The sequence below is a fragment of the Macrobrachium nipponense genome, chromosome 18, assembly GCF_015104395.2.
Source record: "Macrobrachium nipponense isolate FS-2020 chromosome 18, ASM1510439v2, whole genome shotgun sequence".
Classification (NCBI taxonomy): Eukaryota; Metazoa; Arthropoda; class Malacostraca; order Decapoda; family Palaemonidae; genus Macrobrachium; species Macrobrachium nipponense.
In genome coordinates, this window is record NC_087211.1 from 39,721,405 (window position 1) to 39,743,027 (window position 21,623).

The following is a 21,623-nucleotide window of genomic DNA, read 5'->3' on the forward strand; positions in this document are numbered from 1 at the left end:
AATGGTTGTATGTAATCTCTCTCTCTCTTTTTCTTGTATTTTAATGAAAATATACAGTAATTTGTGAATACACAGTGTTCCACATGAAAAAAAGTAAATTAGTGATAATTTTTAGAGATACGGCCCTAAGGAAAATTGCAAATTAGTGAAATTTTCCCTGTGGACATGTTTTCAAGAACGTCGTTCCGGCTTACGACGATTTTCGGGTTACGACGCATCTTAAGAACGGAACCCCGTCGTAACCCGGGGACAGCCTGTATATATATATATATATATATATATATATATATATAATATATATATATATATATATATATATATAATATATATATATATATATATATATATATATATATATATATATATATATATATATATATATATATATATATATAATATATATATATATTCTTTTAGTGTTTAACTATAAGCTTATGCACATGTATATATTCATTTAGAAGAGCCAATTGTTGCAAGTGTGCATGTTTGTGAAGGAGTATCAAGTATACATTTACAGATTTTCATGAAATTACTATTATCAAAAAGATTTAGTACAAAAATCCAGATAGGGCATAAATCTGTCACACCAATGCCCTGTAGTAAGAAATCCTGCCTCTGCTAATAGTTTCTTTTTACTTTGTGGACCTTCAAACAATGTTACAGCATTCACTACTGTATTATTCAATAAGTTCATCCTTAGAGCACTGCATTCAACCATATTTATTTGTAAAATGCATATAGTAAGAAGACATAGTACATTCTTTTACATTTGGAGTCCTACAAGAATATGGGTCAGTCAGCAACAAGGTTAGACAAAGTTTGTTTATATCCTAATACTAAGGATTCTCTGAACTTCCTAGTATTTTGTATAACCCTTTTTAAACTTGACAAGAGTATGATTTCCTTCTACTGGGCATTATTTGGTTAAGCTTTGCCCTGGTAATAAACCAGTTTTCTCCCCTACTTATAAAGTGCTCAAAGACAGGGGTTATTTCTTTTTGACCTATCAAAATTTAGTCATTACTCAGCTACACAGACTGGAATCATGAAAGTTAAGGATTATAAGAATCAGATTTAATGCCTAAGAATAAGAATCTTAATGTTAGAATTGTAAATTTTTCCAAACGGTTCACTATAAATCAGTTTGGATTGTATTTAAAAAAACTAGTTTTACATTATATATTTATTTCTGATAAGCTATATGACATTATGTATAGTTAGTACACAACCACTGAAGTTCACCATATTGCATAAGACAATTTTATAATAATCAACAAAATTTCTTTGGAAAGACCAATAACACCTATTGTGTCCCCGCAATACTGCAAGACAAAGCAGTATCCAGAGTTCTACAGAGGTAGCCTTAGAGTGAATAAGAACTCTATAGGCTAATCATTGTCTTTATACATCACAACTATGACAGCAAATTATGCATATGACAGTCTACTGCTAGACAATTTTTTGTATAACATACTCTACTACTGGCTAAATTTTCAGGAAAAATATCAAGCTGAATTGTGATAGAATGCTGTTGGAACTTCATCAATTGTAAAATAGGTGTGATAGAATGCTGTGGGAACTTCATCAAATTGTAAATAGGGTTTACTAGTATTTTGCAATGGATCACTGACAAAAATGGAATATGCTTTGCAAGAACAAACTGCCATGTCAATTTCTAATTAAAATATTTGTTTATTAAAAAAAAATGCTAATTATGGCAATTGGTAGACTACTGAGGATCACTCTGATTTATGGCAGAACAGAGAAGTACCTGCAGAAATGCATTTCATTCAATGCTGCCCAGCAGCAAAACAACCATTGTTAGAAAAAAATGAACAAATCCATGAATTGTATCACTTAAAATTAAAAAAAATGCAACTTTGAACCTAGAGATTTCATTAAATGCATCTTGTCCTATGTACAGTGCACACATCAAATCAGAATTTAAATTTAAATTTTATGAAAATTGGAGAGCTCAAGCTTGTTCCACCTATACAACACACATGCTTTATTCTTTGCAATCACTGATAACTTGCATTGTAAAGAACTGCTTGTTTTTTTGTTGAGATAAATCTTTTGTCACATGACTACCACGCAGTAAAATCACCCTAATCAGAGTTGTTTAAACAAAATTTGGGTCCTTTTCACATTTAGAGCAGGGACACCGATCCTTAACTTTCCATTTACAAGTATTCTTGAGAAAAGGAATTTTGGTTACCATGACACAGCCCTTTCCTGACTTTACAAGGGTATAATAATTACTCAAGTCAGGCAGATAAACTGACAGACCAACTTTCCAATGCGTTACCTACTCAAACAATGAAGCAAATAGTACAGACAAAATTAAACAAAGTAAGAATTGCTCCATTCTGATTCCATTGATTCATATAGTATTTGCAGGGGACTTGAAGTTAACACCTTACTAAAAAAAAAAAATAATAAAAAATATTCTCAAAAGATATAAATATTACACAATACACATTGTCAGAAACAAGATCTTTGCACACAATAAAACACTGGATGGTCCAAATTACTGAGATCTTTTTTTCCATGGTAAACACCATGGGCTATAATATCAGTGGAAAATTGATAAAACAAAAAAAAAAAAATGCCTGAAAATAACTGACTAATAATAACCAAGATATAAAAAATGCTAAAACTATATCTAAATAGGAATCTTGGCAACAACCAGTTTTTATTTACAAAACAGGAAAGTAAGATAAATGCAAGCCAAGAGAGCATAATAAAACCTCAAGAAATAAATAATATACATTTCATACACCACAGTAATGACACAATACAGGAACTTCATGAATTTGTGGATCAAGCAGTACACTGGCAATGTCAGATATTAAGTATCAAGTAAGTATTACATTAAGAGTTCAGCCCTAACAATTCCAGTCTAAACTTGAAAGATATATCAGACATTAATAATCCTATTCAACTTTACTAAATCTGGAGTAAGCTGTCCAAAAAAATCCAATTTCAACTTTAAGGAGTAGGCCTCCTAAGATATCCACTCCTTATGTTACATGAAAAATCTTTGCCTGTAACATCAGATATGCCTTCAAAACCTTATATGACACCCCCTTCCATTTACACATGGCCCCATATGGCATCTTTTTAACTGTTAACATAAAAAGAGGTACTATGTAATTGTCCATGTAATCCTATTTGCTATTTATCAAGTAGTCAATTTTTTCATCAAGAATATTCATTGCAAACGTATCTGTACAAAATAAATGTAAAAAAAAAAAAAAAAAAAAAAACAAATTAAATGCTTACATCCTATACACATTATTTTAAAAATATACAATAATACACTGTTAACTGTTGAGTTTCTCATTCTGGCCTGTATTACAAACTAAGTATCCATTAGATAAAAAATCTAAACAAATCGTTGAGCTTTTAATAATCAACCATGCCACTGCATCCGAAAGACAGACTCTGTATATACTACAACTGAATGTCATTTCTTTGAAAACAACACTTCCTTCACATCATAAATTATTCTCAGTCTACATCACTCATGATGTGTTATCCAAACTGAAATCGATACTGTATACATACAGTAAAGGCTATTTGGCAGTGTAACCTGATAATTGATACATTTATTAATTTCATTATAGTATTTGCAAAGAAAAGTAAATGGCACAAGTATAAATCTTTGTCTTTAATGCCTGTTATATTATAAAATTACAAAAAATAATTCCAATCTAATCTTACAGATTACAAGAAATATACATAATTATGGCAAAACTTTCTGCGGCTAGTATTAATCATATGAATGTTACAAATATTTCTAAAATGGCAATCTTGTATTTCCATGCAGAACATCATTTCCCAAGAAACTCATGACACTAAATCTATCAAAAGCTCAAAATGCTTACAGAAACATTTCACAAGTACCCACAGGTGCCCTATAACAAAATTACTGAAATTGCCAGTAGCATGTTTCTTTATTTAGATGACACCCGAGCAACCTTCTTGTCTTTTATTTTGATCAGTATTGCACAAATAATTAAATTGAGCAAAAGTTACTTTCCATTTTCATCTTAAATCAAATATTTCTAATATGTACTCCCCTACAGAAACTACACAATAAACAGAGGTATGTAATAGAAGCCAAGATGTATACATTTCCTGACATGCAATGCTTACATTTATATAAAGGTGGACAAACTTAACATATGCCTTCAGTTTGACTTCATAGCATAAGTATATCATATTCCAGATTTCTAATTCTACTTTGTGGGTTCCAAAGCAACTGGAAACTGCCACCTAAGTTACCCACATCAGCAGTTATTTGCTAAGTCACTTTTTCACAATATTATGAGTAACCAAAAGATTCTATAGCAGTCGAGAGTATGCAATATTCACAAAATGCAACCCAGAATGTATCTAATGAATTACACTAAAGATTCTTATAAACTACTGTGAGGATAACATCAATGTATAAATTCTACTGCATGCCACCTAGTGTTTTCCTATGATAAAATACCTTGAAAAGGCAGTATGAAAGACAGCTTGAGGTGCTAATATCAAATGGTATCAAAACAAGCCTTTGTGAATTACAAATCTGAAAGACTATTTTGTTTATAAAAAATTAATTCTTAAAGAGAATCTGAAAGACCTTGTTTGCACGGCTAGTAAAACTGCGCATGAAAGACTGTTTTGTGCTAAAATTCTACTGATATTTCTATGGGCAGTATCAATTTAAGGCAACTCCACTAATTCTTGTACAGCATTCAAGACAGTGATTATGGTAACTGTAACTGATGGATGTTACAAACTGATAATTTGCACACCATGTATAATCAAGAGTATGCTATCTGTATAATATGGTACATGGTCAAGATTTTGAAAACATCTGTAGGCAACAAAAAGTACCAAAAATCAGATCTTTATAAAAAGTATAAATGGCACACTTACTTGTAAGATTATCTCAAAAAGACAATAACCAATCATTTGGTAAAACAAAACACTGTACAAACTGTATTCACTACATTATATGGCTTTTCTACGTGGCAAGGATAAAGCTGCAAGTCAAACAACTTTACGTCATCAAAATACAGTACAGCAGCAGTCATGTATATATAAAAATAAATAAAAGCTTATAAGGACTTTTATATTAATTTGCTTCCATCAAACTTTTCTTTTAGTATTTTTGCCCAACAGTTGATCTAATATCAGTATGCAAAAATGCAAAGTACAACTATGATTGATAACTTTTGTGGTAGACGTTCTTGTGAAACATACCACAGAAGCACCTACCTACTGGTTAAATTGCACACATCTGTGATAACAAATCTTACTTTTCTACCAGTGACATCACTGACTGTAAAGTACTGTTACTCATCTATTTCGAGCAAAACACAGCAAGTAAAGGAAAAAAAATAAACACTACTTAATTATACAGAAAGACTAGTTGAGCACTTCGTTGTTACAGAGGAGAACCAATTTTCATACAGTACATATTGGGAAACTGGGCTATCTAAAGAGGTCCATTTACCAGTAAAGTTAAAAGATAAACTTAATTATCTTAAAAATTCATCCCAAAAAATCAGCCATTTCATCAAGACATTTCATAAAAAGACAATTACATTAGGATTACTTGGCTTTGTATTCATCAAGAGTATTTTTTGCCAACCAATTCAATTCACTTGAAAGAAAATTTCCAATTTGGCACTAAACTACCTACAAAATTAGAAACCCTACTTCCCCTTCTGCCTTGAGGCACAAATCATTTCTATCCCTCATAGAGCAATTATTACTCTCAAGTGTTTCAGAATTTCGATTAAATTTCCAATATTTCCTCTCACGAGTATCTCCTTTTTTTACCTTTGGGTACCTCTGCCTCCTTTGGCATGACTTGAATGGCAGCCAACAGCAAAACAAGTGCTTTTTCTGTTCTTGGTAATCATCACTGCCATGGATACTTCATCACTGTGTCTTTCTACCTCTACTTCTACTTGTTCATGAGTGGGCAACTGATGCTTCTGCTTCCCCGTCACTGTGTTTTACTCGCACAAAGTCAATACTTTGGGGTCAAGTAGACTTGCCGCATCAGAGTGAGACAATGCTAGCAACTTGTTTTTTTTCCATGCATGTGTTGCTGAGCTGAAACAGATGAACAATATTTTTTCTTCATTACTTGTTACATGTAAAATGTTGTTACATTTCAACCAAACAAATTGTCAAACCAGCTAAAATGGAGTTGACCCAAGGGTCAAGTTATATAATGATATCCACATGACTTATAGAATTATACCCATTTGAACTTCTCAGGCCCAATGGGAATAAAAATAATCCAGATTTAGGGAGAACATAATGCAAAACTCACATGGACAGTTAGACTCAAAATGATGATCATGTAGCGGTTTACATCTGTCATCATGGACAACAAAATCATCGTGTTTGGACTGTGTGCTCAGGACATGCAACCAATGACTGTATGAACCAAGAACCATTGGTTGTATTGCGCCATGAGAAGTGACCTGAAATTTCACAGAGAATATTGAGGATCTTATTTGTTACTGGATTTTTTTTTTTTATATAATTCTTAAGTTGTGGCACATGAAATAATCACAAATTTGTTTTAAATTCTGCAAACATAAAATATTTAGGACTTATGTTGCTTAAAGTTGAAATTCTATGCATTTTGGTCGGTATATTATGAAAAGACACAAATGAACAAGTTACATAACTAAGAGCATAAAATAAAAGAAAAAAAAACAAAAAAATAATCATCTCTTAAACCTTACAGTTGCCCTACTGGCACTCAAATCCAAAACTACTGTCTACAGGTGTAAAACCATTGATGCCAGAAGCACATGAGTTATCTTTGTTGTATGACAATTTAGTACTAAGCTTACTATTGTTAAAAAATCTGAAAAAAAAAACTGGTAGTTTTAAAACCAAAAATCAATATGAGTATTAGGGCTACAACATCCTTAAAAAATAAAATACCTAAATTCAATGTCACTTTTAAAAAGCAGCTGATCCATTACAAAATTCATATTAACAAGAGCATGAATAAAAGCTGTTCTCACCAGGCACAGTAGAGCCAGCATATCAGAAAAATCAGCTGTGTTCGGGATCTTATAGGACAGCGCACCCGAGTCTGTCTCATCTTTTGGCCCAGTATTTATAAGTGTAGTGCCAGCATCCAATCCCTCTCCACGGCATGCCTGACAATAAGAGTAAACATCCAGTGAATCTTTAGATCCATGAAAGTGCATCTTCCTAGGTCTTTCATGCATCGATGACAACACTTCCAAGGTATAAAACAAAACTTTTTCTTCATAATATGAATAAAAGCATCACTAATACCAGGTAAATTAATTTCTGTCTTGGTGACATAGCAAGAAAAGTAACTAAAAATCATACTAAACTCTTGGAAAAGTATAGTAATGAATCAAATGACTTCCTAGTCAAATCTTCCTCATCCTCAACACTATCCCCATGCTGAGGGGTCAGTAGAAATGATGCTTCAACTATTTCAATTGAAAGCACTTTCGGCACCTCTCCTCTACTTTCTCCTTCACTTTGGCACTCCATCTCGACCTTCTATCTGTAAGAATTCTTACCCAGGCCCTCTTCATTCATCCTTACCATATGCTCATACCACCTAACTCTCAACTCCTTTATCATATCAGTAATCTTGACCACCATGGAATTTCTCCAAATTTCTTAATTTTCCCAAATGTCATCTCCATCCCTAATTTTTTCCCCTCCAGCTTCTGTTACTCATTCTTTATTAATGTCCACTTTTCTCATCACTGGTTTGATTCCACTACAACAGATCTTTACTTTCTTTTGCCACACACTACTCCTGCTCCCTCCCTCCATTTTCTCGTACCTGTTTTTATACTACATTCTCTAATTTTTATAAAAGCTAAGCTTCTCATATCTTATGCAAATAACCTATTCCCAACCTGCTTGCGGGAGCCATACCAACCTATTCAAGAGACTCCCTCCGCTCTCTTACACTTCTTTGCAATTATTCTTCAATGTATGTGCCATATCACCAGATCATCGGTACATAAGAATTACCTCAGAATTCCATTCCTAAACTTCACTCAATACATCCATAATTAATACAAAGAGAAATGGGGAAAGTACTGATTCTTGGTTTCACCCAACTTCAAACATTTCTGTGTTGTCAGACTTACTGCTGCTGCCCTTTGTTCTTTTATGCTATACATAATTTTAAACCAACCAACCAACTTTTGTGGCACTTTACTCTGTCTTAAAGCACCAAAACACATTATCATATGCTTCACTCTATAATGAAACCATACTGCTGTTCACAATCTTTACAAATGGTTGCAATCTATCATCCCATATTCTTTCCAAAACTTTCAACAAATGTTCTGTTAATTTGATTCCTCCTTAAATATAACACTCCATATCTCCCTTCAGTTTAAACACATTTACCACCAGATTCTCACCCCAGTTATCTGACATTACTTCTCTTCCCAGATTGCCTTTAACAGCTTCAAAAGAGACAGCTATAACTCAGCCCAGTCAAGTAAAAGCAGATAACTAGACCCTTTCATGCTCAAACTTACCTGAATGAAAAACAGTTTTGGCTTTCCTGCTAGTGATTTGCACTGATCTGCATTGAAAACAATCAAACAAAAATTCTTGCCTTGAAACTTCCATTACGTCCATATAGTACCTCCTGCTCCCATGAGGACATGAACACAATCACTAAGGAATCAACAATCCTTGTGATCAATTCCAAATGCCACTGTCAGGATAAATAAGATGGAACTGTAAAATTGTATACTTGTATAAAACTTATATACAAAATTGCATAAAACATATACAGTGAACCCCGTTATTCGCAGAAAATTTGGTTATTCGCTGTATTTTTCTATGAGAAATATCCAAAAATTCCTTTTTTTTTTATCATTTTATCATAAAATGCACTTCTTATGATAAAACTTTATAACCAGTATACATATGTAAACATTTTTACTGGGTTTTTCTTGAGTTTTAACTAACAAAATTGGCTGTTTTAAGCATTTTTATAAGGGTTTCAACTATTTGCAGAGGTCTGGTTCACATCCCTGCGAATACGGGGGAAACACTGTATAATTTTGAAAACAATGAGAATATCCATAGCTCTGTAAGTATTTAAACACTTGGCTGATGATTCACATAAACAGGATTAGCAAAGTATCTGCTTTATGAAGTCCTATGCATTCATTAAAAAGATGGCTACCAGAAATTGCATCTTATTTACATAAGATCTAATAGTAATATTAAAAGCAGTAAAAATAGCAGCTTTCATTACTTGAGATCCATCTCTATTAAAAACAAATAAATATACAGCATAATACAAGAATTTTCACCAACACAATTATTTATAATTTTCAGAAATATCTTGAATACTTCAACTCAATTATCCTCAAACATTACCATGTCACTCTTTAATCTCTGTTTAGATTCAATGAGACACAAACTAATACCAAAAAGAGGAATTTTGCTTTAGGAAAATTGCACAGGAACACAGAATTAACCTGCAATGGCAGACAATTCATCATGAAAAAGTCTGTCTGTAATTAACCATTTTTTTTTTTTGTGGACCAAATAATGGCAGTTAATGCTAGTAGATTAGGTATTGCTAAAATTACATCCTTACTTTGTCTCCATTTGAAAATTACAAATACATTCTTAAAAGCTAAAGTTTTCCAAATGAATCTTTTTAACTTCATGCAAGATACTGAATTGAACTTCATACTTTAGTAGATCAGACCAAAATTCCCTAAGTTTATCCATAAAAATGTTATTGTTATGATACAATAAAGTTTGTTCATACTTTACCTTGGGCAGATATGATATATAGCTTGTATTCTCCGAAGTCCGACAGAATTTCAAAACTCCCGGCACACGCAGTTGGGCGGCCAGGTGGTTAGTACCCATTCCCGCCGCTGGGAGGCGGATATCAGGAATCATTCCCATTTTCTATTCAGATTTTTCATACCACTGTCCCCTGAGGGAGGTGGGTGGGTACTTTAATTATATATATCTGCCAGGTAAGTATGAACAAACTTTATTGTATCATAACAATAACATTTTGTTCATGAAACTTACCCCCCCCCCCCCCTGTCAGATATATATAGCTGAATCCCACCTTGGAGGTGGGAAGGGACAGAATAGAAGGATTAGGAAACACCTCAAGTGCAGATGATTGACATCTTGATTCCTTACCTGTTAGCATAGCTGACTTCTTGATTACTGTCACCGAAGTCTGCTTTTTGCTTTACTAGAGTTGCCAACAAGGTAGTGACCTGTGTAGTTGGTGCGCTCTAGATTGATCTGTCAACGGGAGCGTGACCACAATGTGACTAGACCATATTGACCATACTGTGAGGGCAACGAAGCTAAAACCACCACCTGACCTAACCTATCGAAGTTAGTCCCATAACTTCTAGGCTAACGAAAGGGAAAGCGCCTCAAGCGACCAACCCTTCAAAGTTTTAAAAGCACACCTATCCCTTTTCTATAGGATAGGATTTCGTGCTGCTTCCTGCCTCCAATAATATTTTACTACGGAATATGTATGGTCCTAAGCGACTCGCAGATCTCATATGTCGTCTTCACATCCCGTCGGGAGTGTGAAGCGAACACAGAGTTGCTTCGCTCAAACGTGGCCACTCAGGATATTACTGAGTGTCATGCTCTGTTGAAATGCTTCCGAGGCCGCGCCCTCACCTCGTGAGCATTTACTTTAAAAGGTTTCAAATCTTTGTTCAAACATGACGAAGAGTCCTCTTAGAAAGACTCCTTAAAAATAACGCCAAGGGCGTTCTTCGACATGGGCAAGTCTGGTCTTTTTACGGAACACCACAGATTGTCCGAATGACCTCGACTTTCTTTAGTTTTTATCAAGATAAAACTTGAGAGTCCCGACAGGGCACAGGACTCTCTGTGGCTCTTGCCCAATAATTTGTGCCATCCCCTGATCTCCAGGTCTCTGGGCCAAGGGTTAGACGGGTTTTCGTTCTTAGCAAGAACGGAAGGCCTAGAGGACACCGAATTATGTCCTCTAAAGCCAAAACCTCTGATGATGGCTAAAACCTCACTAACCATCTTTGCCGTAGCTAGAGTGGTTAGAAAATTAGCCTTTCTGGTTACGTGTATTAAGTTTACAGAAAGGAGAGGTTCGAAATGCTTTGACATCAGGAACTTCAGACTACATCTAAGTTCCATGCCGGAAGCTTCGATCTAAAAAATTTCAAGATTTCCACAGACCTCAAAGATCGTGAAGGGCTTTGTTGTTTGACAGATCCGAATCTCTGAGCCTAGAGGCCGTCAACATATTTCCGTATTCTACAATAGTTGGGACTGCTAGCTTATCCCATACTTCAGACGGAATGGGGAAGGCGGCGGTAAAGTAATTCACAGAGGTCAGAGGTGGAGGAACAGTCATTCTTCCTGCCCTATGTCCGAGAAACGGCCCACTCCGATTGGTACACTGCAAAATATGCAGCACTGCTTTGCTTTGGCAATGAGACTTGCAATTAATCTTGAAGATCCTCTCGCTTCTTGACAGTCTGAACGCATTCAGACTTCAGAGCGGAGAGATTTAGGTACCTCTCGAAGTGAGGCTGTTAGAGTAGACCGATTCTCTCGGGAAGGGTCCTTGGAAAGTGCTCTCTGAAGGACGTGACCTCTGTGAACTAGCCTCTCGAAGGCCAACATGGGGCGATCAGCGTCTTTCTCACTCCCTCTGACGCCAGCGATTATCTTATTACATTTCCTAAGCTTTTGAATAGGGGAAAAGGGCTAACCAACTATCCCCATTCCATACTATAGGATGGCGTCTATTGCTACCGCTCTCGGATCGAGAATAAGGGCGCAACGTAGAGGAAGCTTCTTCGTCTTCAATATTGCAAAATCTACGAAAGGACGTCCCCAAAGTCTCCAACAACTCTCGACATACTTCTAAGCAAGGATTACTCAAACGTCAGTAGTTGCTGCCGTCGATCGAGAAGATCCGCACGGACGTGCAATCGTGTAACGAACCTCTTAAGGATCGTTACGTTCCGTGCCTATGCCGATAACCATCTCTCTTTTCTTGGGATATGAGAGAGCTGCGGAATTATCTGAGATGATTTGGACCACTCGACCAAAACCTCACTCTTCGAGGAACTGGAGAGCCAACCAAATTGCTTCCAATTCTTTTAGATTATGTGCCGAGGACCTCGTCCGGATGCCTGGCTCCCTCTCAGTATCACCTGAGGTGATCCTTAACCCATTGAGAGACGTTTAGAATTATCTCTAGATCTTTGATGTTATTTCAGTTCTCCTGTAGGAAAAACTGTAGAGGTCTGAATTGCAGTCTATTCAGGGAAACAAGCTTCTCCAGCGAGGAAATGGTCCCCAGCAGACTCATCCATTCCCTCACTAAGCATGCTTCCTTCCCTAATAAGGCTGCGCTTTGCATAAGCAGGAGAGCATTATTATAGTGCTATGCTGCGGTAAGATCGTACAGAATTCTGTTACAGTGCGGTAAGCAGCGCCGAACATGTCTAAGAGATATCTCTGTTGAAAATTTCTTAGCAAAAGGAAGTCGTTTATTCATGATTACCAGAAATCCCCTCAACCCGAGGCGAAAGTCATGATTGTAGGGCAGAGATACGGTTTCGTAAAATCAATCCCGCGGGAGAGAGAGACGTAACCGACTGAGCATTACAACGAGCTACCTAACACTGAGTTGGTGACAGTGTGAGACACTGTGACAGTTACAGGCAGCAGCTTATGTTCACCTTCTCGCAGTCTTATGCCGAGTTGCCAGCTATTCTATTCATCTAAGGAATAGATTTTCCATTATTTGAACAGAAACTCTCAAGTTGGCATATTTAAGCGAAACAGAATTCGCTAAATACAGAAGCTGATTTTGTGTTGTCGTAACATTACGCTTAATTAACCAAATGTTAAATCGGAAACTCCTGGAAAGTTGCCGGGAGTACCGAGATTATTACTGGCGTCATCCACAATGACAGCAACCTCTCGTTTCGCACTATTCTGCCTGAGTTACCAGCTACTCTCTTCTACGAAGGAATAGGTTCGTTACTATTATCGATCATAAGGAAATTCTCAAGCAGGCATATTTAAGCGAAACATAATTCGCTACATGCAGAAGCTGAGTTGGTGTTGTTGTAACAATACCTTCAAGCATTGTCCTTACACCGGAAACTCCTGGAAGTTTGCAGGAAGGACCGATTAAATACACTTAAAATAACAGTCCTTTCGGTTGCCATCTGTAGAGGTAACTACGATATGCATATATGACTGAACTTTACATTAGTAATATGACGCGAAGATAAGATACATAAGTATTGCAGTCACTTGAAACATCTAATTCTACTACCACATTCTTTCCTCGACGCGGAAGAGAGAGAGAGAATGGAAATCGACTGTCTTCATTCTCTTTGCCAAGAGAAGGAATATGATATTGTCATGATACAATAAAGTTTGTTCATACTTACCTGACAGATATATATATAGCTGTCGTCAGAGGAATACAGCCATATATACATCTGGCAGGCAAGTGTCATGAACAAAAATATTATTCAAATGGAAATCCTCAAGTGAGAACCGAAGATCGAAAAGGAAAGTTCAAGCTTCTTATGATATTTGACATAAGACTTCATGGACGTAGTCTATAAGTCCTTTTTCCCCGGATAGGCCTCTGACTAATGAATGAGAGCTCTTTCGAAATTTTGTTACTTATCCGCTTATGCGATAAAATGTTATTAAGAACTTTGTCAATGAGAACTAACCCAATTGCATGACGGAAAGTAATCCAGGAATTCGAGCATATAGCCTTTCCCGATTCCCGCAGAAATCGATGAAGGGGCAGGATTCCTGATTAGAGACTGGGCTTACGACAGGAAGGACCTTAATGTTCAACCTTCGGCAGCGCAATCCCGAAAGCAGACGAGGCGTTTTATGACACCGAAATCTTGCTTACAGTTTTCCTGGAATTCATCAAGTGATGGATTCTATTGAACGCTCCCTTCGTAGAAAGCGAAGTAGACATCTTGACGAGACCAAACTCCTTCCTCTTCTTCGACGACGCCCTCTTGAAGAGCGTTCTTGCAGGAATCCTGCCGAACGTCTTGATGCGTAGGACGCCTATCGTTCTGAAGAACGTCCTGGCAAGTGCTCTACCGAGCGTCATGACGTGTAGGATGCCGAGCGTCTTCAAAGCGTCCTCGCTAGCGTCCTGGCGAGCGCCTCGCTAGCGTCCTGGCGAGCGTCCAGATGGGTTAAGACATCGAGCGTCTTCCAAAAAGCTTATCAATGTTTATGACGTCGAGCGTCTTCTGAAAGGCCACCCGAAAAGCGTCCTGGAGAGCCGCACGCTGCTCCTGAAGTGTGAGAGCACTATAGGAAGCCGTAAGGCTATCGTCTCCAAGACGGCCTTAAAGACTTTCGTTACCTTCTAACAAAGACGGTGGCCGCCTGTGCAACATCTTGCGTCTTAGTAATGCAAATGAACATATCCAGAAACGCGCTCAAAAAAGGAACGCCGAGCGTTCCAAAAGCATCGTCGCGAGATGCTTGCCGAACGTCCTGATTGCTTTCTTTGAGCGTCTTGAAGAGCGGTCCGAATAGAAGAAGCGGACCGAACATCAAGGAAGCGTCATAGTGAATGACGTGCGTCAACACGAGTAACTTGAGAGGCTTCCTGGCGAGGGGAGAGCCGCTCATGAAACGCGAGCGTCCTAGGCATAAGTACGGTGATCGTCATCAGGACGAGTCTTAAGGACGTTCGCCACTCTTGACAAAAACGACTCCGGCCTGTGCGACATCTTGCGTCTTTGTCACGCTCATCGCACTGCAGAACGGGCATTTAAAAAGGACGCCTGTGTGTTCTTGGGTATGAGGAATTCTTTGCCCTTCTCCTGTCGAAAACTAGGATAGTCTGTCCATTGTGCATCTCTGTCCGCTGACAGAGCGTCCCTTAGGGGACGAGTAAGATGTGTCTTGGCGAGCTGTTTGACTATGCAAATCAGCTTGCCAGACGTCAAGCTTATGAGCTTGAACAATATCCCGTTTCGTAGTAAAGCGAACGTCACATAACGTATACATAGCGCCATGAGGGGAGGAGGGAGGGGAGCGTCTTGGAAAGCAAGAAAACAATACTTGCTATAAGAGTAAAGACGTTCCTTCCTCTCGATAGAGCGTTGAATGTCTCGAAAGGCGTCCTCGTGAGGGTCCTGCCTTAAGGACATTTTTAATCTCTTGACCAAGACGACAGCCGCTTGTGCGACATTTTGCGTCTTTGTCACGCTTATCGATATTAAGTCAAGCCGAAGGGACGCCAGATCAGTACTCTGACGCTCCCTCCTGACGAGAGAGAGGACGTGAAGCATCCTCTTCTCTGAAGCTTCTTTTTTAGAGGGCGCGAGTCCTTTCGAGAGCTCCAACCTTGCGGGGAGGACGCCTCGGAGGACGAGAAGCAATCTTTCATGATTCGTGCACGTGCACGATCTTTGGCAGCCTTATCCTGCCGAAGGGACGCCAGATCGGTGGGGGGTTCCCGTAACCCTCCTTCGGTTTTCAACTTGCCCCCTCCCTGGTCCTGGGAGTCCGACAGAGGTTTAGACCTAGAGGCGTTATAGGACCGATCTGACGCCCCCATCCACAACACTAGGGTGCAAAATCAACATCACTACACTCACAACACTGATTGGAGAGCGAGCACTTTTTCAAGCTTACTTGATGTAATCCACCATAATAGAAAGGGCATTACTTCTCACAGAACTTCCTCTAGGCCCGTAAGCCATACCACAGGGTTAGGCAAAATAAAGTCTACTGGAGGTTAGTAGGTTCATTATCCTAACTTCTGTTACTGTGGAGGAAGACCTCCTGATTCTATCACGCTCTAATTTGCGTACATACGAATCATACGTCTTCTTTCGGAATCAGTCAACATTACACTAATTACATTGATCTTTCAACAAAGAAAACATGTAAACGTCATGTATACTAAGCGAGTGTCTACCGAAGGTTTCGGTAGCCTCCCCTTACCCGTTGCAGACAACAAAGTCTGAAACTAGGCTAACTAGATTCAGACATCATATGCAATGAAAAAATTTTAATTAATTTATGATAGCGTATGCCTAGCCACAAATCCAAGTCAATCATTCAAAAAAAATAAGTAGGATACTTAAGCGGCTAATGAAGTTTTCAAAATCCTAGGCGGAGGTAATGGAAACAGGTGTTTTCACTACCGCGACAGAGAAAAATCTGATAGAAAATGGGAATGATTCCCTGATATCGCCTCCCAGCGGCGGGAATGGGTACTAAACCACCTGGCCGCCCCCACTGCGTGTGCCGGGAGTTTTGAAATTCTGTCGGACTTCGGAGAATACAGCTATATATATATGACAGGTAAGTTTCATGAACAAATTACATTTTTTTTATAAAATACAATTTTATGTATACTACCCAGTAATTACTTTGCTAAGAGTTTCTACCTAACAGTAGCTTACATTGTCAAATTTGTGTTAGCAATTCTTTTGTTTGTAAAAGTGACTAGACATGCCCACTTATGTAATAGGAAAGAGGAACAACTACACTAACAGCCCAACTTGTTTATGCTTAAATGTCTATGAGCTAAGAGGAGGGTGGACTCCATCCGTAATTACTGGGCAAATATAAAATTTTGTTGCCATAATTACTGGGTAAGTATATGTAAAATTATTTTACCAAAAAAATGTCATTTTTATGTAAGTAACTTGTCCAGTAATTACTTAGCCGATTCCATATTAAAGGAGGTGGGGAAAATGGACTTGGCTACTAACAACACCCTCAATTATAATGGAATTGAATAAAATAGCTGGCAATGAAACAATGCTTGTTTGCTCCTTACCTGTTGAGGGAGCTGTGCAGTAAGTAACTGCCTCTGACACATCAGAAAAGAACTCTAGGTCGGGGCTAAGTTGCCACTGAGTAGAAACTTTTACCTAAAATAATAAACTGCTATGTACTTACATAAAAATAATAGAAACTTACTGTCCTGTATGACTTCCTTGATGCGCTCCAACAGTCTGGTTGTCATACACTGCCACTTGGTATCCAAGGTTTGTAAAAAGCTGTTTAGCTTGATCACGATCTCTGTCTGTACCATTCCGCTCCTGGAAATCAAATTTTGAAACTTAAAACATTTGAACAAGTACACCATTATTTGTTAAGTCAATAGAATATGCTAAAGCTTTAGATTCCTTGAAGAAATAATGGTTTAAGCACTGAAATATCTAACTTCCACCCATGCAATGTCAAATGGCTCAAGCCATGAATACTATTTGAAATTTTCTGTAGAATATGGCACAGATGCAATAGCCCAACCCTGTTTACTCTCAGAAACTTACAAAATAAAACCACCGAAGAGTTAGAAAGCTTTCAAAACCGTACATACAGGATTACCTCTTTATTCTTTCCTGACATTGGATTAATCCTTGCATACAATATCCAGAAGTATAAAAAGCTATCAAGATTCTTTTTTAAGTTATAGACAGAGGTAGATGTACTACTGTAATAGTAAAACTGTATAGAAAACCTTAAAGAATTTAAAATGGTATCTGGGTCTCACTCCCCAGGATAGGAGAAACTGCTAAGGGGAACTTATCAAAAAACAAAAAAATTAAACAAACTTATTGGAAAATAACTGTAACTACTTAATATTCTTCATTCAATGAAGATGATACTTTTAAGAAAAACTGAAACAGCTTAGCCACATGTTACCAAAAAATGAAGCATATGAATGATTACTTTGAGCACCAAGGTCTACACTCTCCTGCTCCTTGAGATAAACTGAAGCATAATCCAGTTATGTAGTGGACATTCAAAGCAAGTTAACTAAAGAAAGATATTTGTATTCTCATGGATGACTGATGTAACCATGGTTAGTTATATATATTTTTGGTTCAATAGTAAAATATTAGTGGAAAAATAAGCCTTACAATTTGATAGAACAGATATGTGATGTAACGATATGTGGAGAGCATTGTAAAATCAACAGAAGCACATTACCTTTAAACCATCTTGATAAGAGAAATAAGGAAGGAACACTAAATATACAAGAACAGTACAGAACTGATGGCTATACGTACAAAGAACAAGAACAAGCTAGAGAAACAACTACATATACCAAACATGGTTATAACTCCTCTGGACACTAGCACATTTCTTGTTAAAATGCATCTGCTGGCAGTGTCAATCACATACTACCTTGAATGTAGAAATACCATAATTCTACAAGTTCTTACTGGTCAAAACTTCAAACAAGACTTCGAAAAAGAAACTGAATACAAAAATGTAAACACAATGAGAAAACAAGAAATACAAATGTTCTTCTAATAACTAAATGATAAAAACTGGAGTGCCAATGTAAACACTATCCACTACAATACAGTACTACTAAGCACTAAGTTTCAACACCTACTAATCATACACAGGACATAATATAGGCAGTGCTAAAGGGTCTTTGTGTCGCAAATTTCAGCCTTTTATTTAAAATGAACTCCCCCTGATCTCTTACCCACCTGGTTCTAAATATCTGCTCCAATGTTCACCCTTTCATTAAACAAGAGCTTCAGAGATTGAAAACCTCTGCCAAAGCTAGGCAATTTACCACTCAAAATGTTCCTTTCCACAAATGTTACATTTCTGCCTTTCCCAAAACCTAGTTACTTATTGCCTTATGATGATAAGCCTTTGGTAGCACTATACAAATCCTGCTGCTAACAAACAAGAAAAAACTTCCTTGGCAATTTGATAACAATTCTTTGAGCCAACTCAATTGGTCTACAAATGCAACTCACATGTCAGGGTAAATCATACACAAGATGGCAGAGATTTACAATTTTAAACACATAAAATCTTAAAAGTTTAATATAAACATCATCATGAGTCAGTCATGTTACTTAGCACTACTGGGCAGTCATACAAGAAAAAAATGGAACTTAGAACATGCAATGAATTCTCAAAAGACAGTAGAGTGAAAGCAGAAAATATTACTTAAATACAACTGCAGTTATTTTTCAGCTGAGTGGTAATGCAAATAAAACAAGTGATATAAAACTGAAAGAATTGAAGGGTTTGTAGTGCAAAACTGAGTTTCTTATATGGCTTTCATAATTGTGAATGAAGTAAATCATGTTCATAGATATGCTATAACTAGATTATATAAGGAATATTATTTTTATAAATGTGAGAGGTGATGAGAATTAGAAAAGTTAGCTTATCCTATTGCCAGTAATTACTTTTATAGAGATCGCACAAGAATCAAGCTGACCATCGGAGCAAAGACAAACTGGTTACAAGAATGTTAAGAATGTTTACCAACAATTTAGCAAAACTTCACAGCTGACTGAATGTTGGAAGTTAATGTTACAAAAATAGAATACACTTCAGGTATTACCACAAGATCTGTATAAATGATTGTGTTCCCCTTCTATCTGTACGGAACAGTACAATTCGAAACAATGGAGACAGCACTGTACTCAAATCATCCTCCCCATAATTTCATCTTTTTAATTGTATAAGTTCAAGAACCCTTGACAAATTTGTATGCAATGATAAAATGCATCCACAGTAAAAATGCATGAGCCAATTATAAAACAATACAAAAACAATGAAGAATATCACAATGATTCAGTCAGTGATGTATGCTTTCCCATCATACTTTTCTACATTTTATCAGGCTTGAGAACAGCAGGTTACCTATATGTCACATTCTCATATGCTGTTGGAAATGCAATTGCCAGCTATACCACTTGAAAAATCTTCAGAAAAGAATTACATTAAAATACAAAACACTCAATATAAATACGTAACTACAAAATACTTGAGAGTAATCATTTATTTAAATAATATATAGTACAGTATTCACAATCCACATTTATCCACATAAAACCTGTTAGCAATCTATCATCATTATCATTCTTACTACTGTATTCATGGCAAGCATATATTTTAACATACTGCACCAAGGGTCCATGAACTTCCTTAGCGTGTTTCCAAAAAAATTAAATGCCCAAATGAACTATAAAAAGGAAGGAACAGATCAAAGGATGAGAAAGGATCAACATACATCCACAGGAATTTTCAGGGGAGTGTAGTATACAAATTTCATGCTTCTACACTCCAAGCACACACAATTACAGGCTCTCAATGTACTGATATTTCTAAAACCTACCCCTAGACCTGTGTGACTGTCAAAGATACGATGATTAAAGATGAGACAGTGTCCACGAGAAGGATGGTTCATGTTGTAACGTAGAGCATCCCTGTCAACTGGCATTCTTGCATAAGCTGATCCAAGCCCATTGCTTCCCGAGCTTTGAGGGTTAAGAGTTAATACTGTTAGTGAATGCCAACTTTACAAGTTACAGTATTAAAAATTGTATTTAGGAAGTTCGAGATAATTTATGGTCAGATCTACAAAGTAAATAGTGCTCAGCATATACAGAAAAGTAACTTGCACTTGAAACAGTAGGTTTGTAATGTTTACTAGGATATGTAACTAAAATATGTACAGACAAGTTACAAAAATACATGAAAAACTAATATGACTAGAGTATACACCTGAAAGCATGTCTGTATAATACAGTACCAGAGCAAATATGTATATTAAAGCTGTTTAAAAACAATATCATAAAATATTTGCCCTATCTCAGCCTCTACATTTTTTCCAAACCTTTTATATATTTAAAAAAATTAAACAATATAAAGCCATGTAAAGTCCAAAAGGAAGTTGCCTAATACTAATGTACTGTAAAATATAAACGTTTAATGTTACAAATTTACAGAACCAATACTTCACATCTACTTGTAAAAGTAAACTCAAGGTTTCAAGACTATAGTTTTTAATAATGACAAGATTATGAAACTCAAAATATATTTAATATTTAGTACCTGTATGCATCCCCACCAAGTTAGTTCTCAAATGTTTACAGTAATGTATGGAACATGAATAGCAGTCTCGTTACGAAATCATGCAACCTTTTTTGGCTACTACCAGTTACTCTATTAACAATTAAAGGTCAATATTCTAAGTTTGTTAGAACATTGAAACTATAAACTATGACTACAAAAAAATGGGCGAATTCCGTACCGTACCTTACCTTACCTTAGGCATGGATATATAACTTAGAAATTACTGCTAATGCATATTTGATACATACTGCCTTTATGAATATTGAGAACATTTTTTCCAGTTATCAATTACATGGTAACGTTAAGCAATGCTTTCAAGTTCCATTGATGGTTAGACTATTCTATACTTTGTTTTTCTTAATATGATCCTTAAAAGAGGTCATGGTTTGAAAATGTATTATTATTATTATACAAAGAATCATGATACTGGGAAACATTTTGTTAAATTACACCTGTTAACATTGAAATTTTACTAAAGAGATTTTAGTGATGTAGATTGAGTTAGCTTATATAACGATAAAGGTACGGAATTATGGTACGTTATCTTTACCGTACTGTACAGTACAGAAAAATTATTGAGGGTTCGGTACAAAATTACGGTATGGTATTTTAACCAGGTACGAAGTAATGAAAAACATTCTGTACCATACCCTACT

At 36.6% G+C, this 21,623-nt stretch overlaps 1 protein-coding gene and 1 pseudogene across 2 annotated transcripts in view; one reads left to right on the forward strand and one right to left on the reverse strand.

The window, feature by feature from the left end:
* LOC135196996 (caspase-1-like) overlaps positions 1-21,623 on the forward strand; it is a 59,461-nt gene that overhangs the window by 22,668 nt on the left and 15,170 nt on the right. The gene's annotated exons all lie outside the window — the stretch shown is intronic.
* LOC135196995 (caspase-1-like) lies at positions 6,035-20,363 on the reverse strand (annotated as a pseudogene).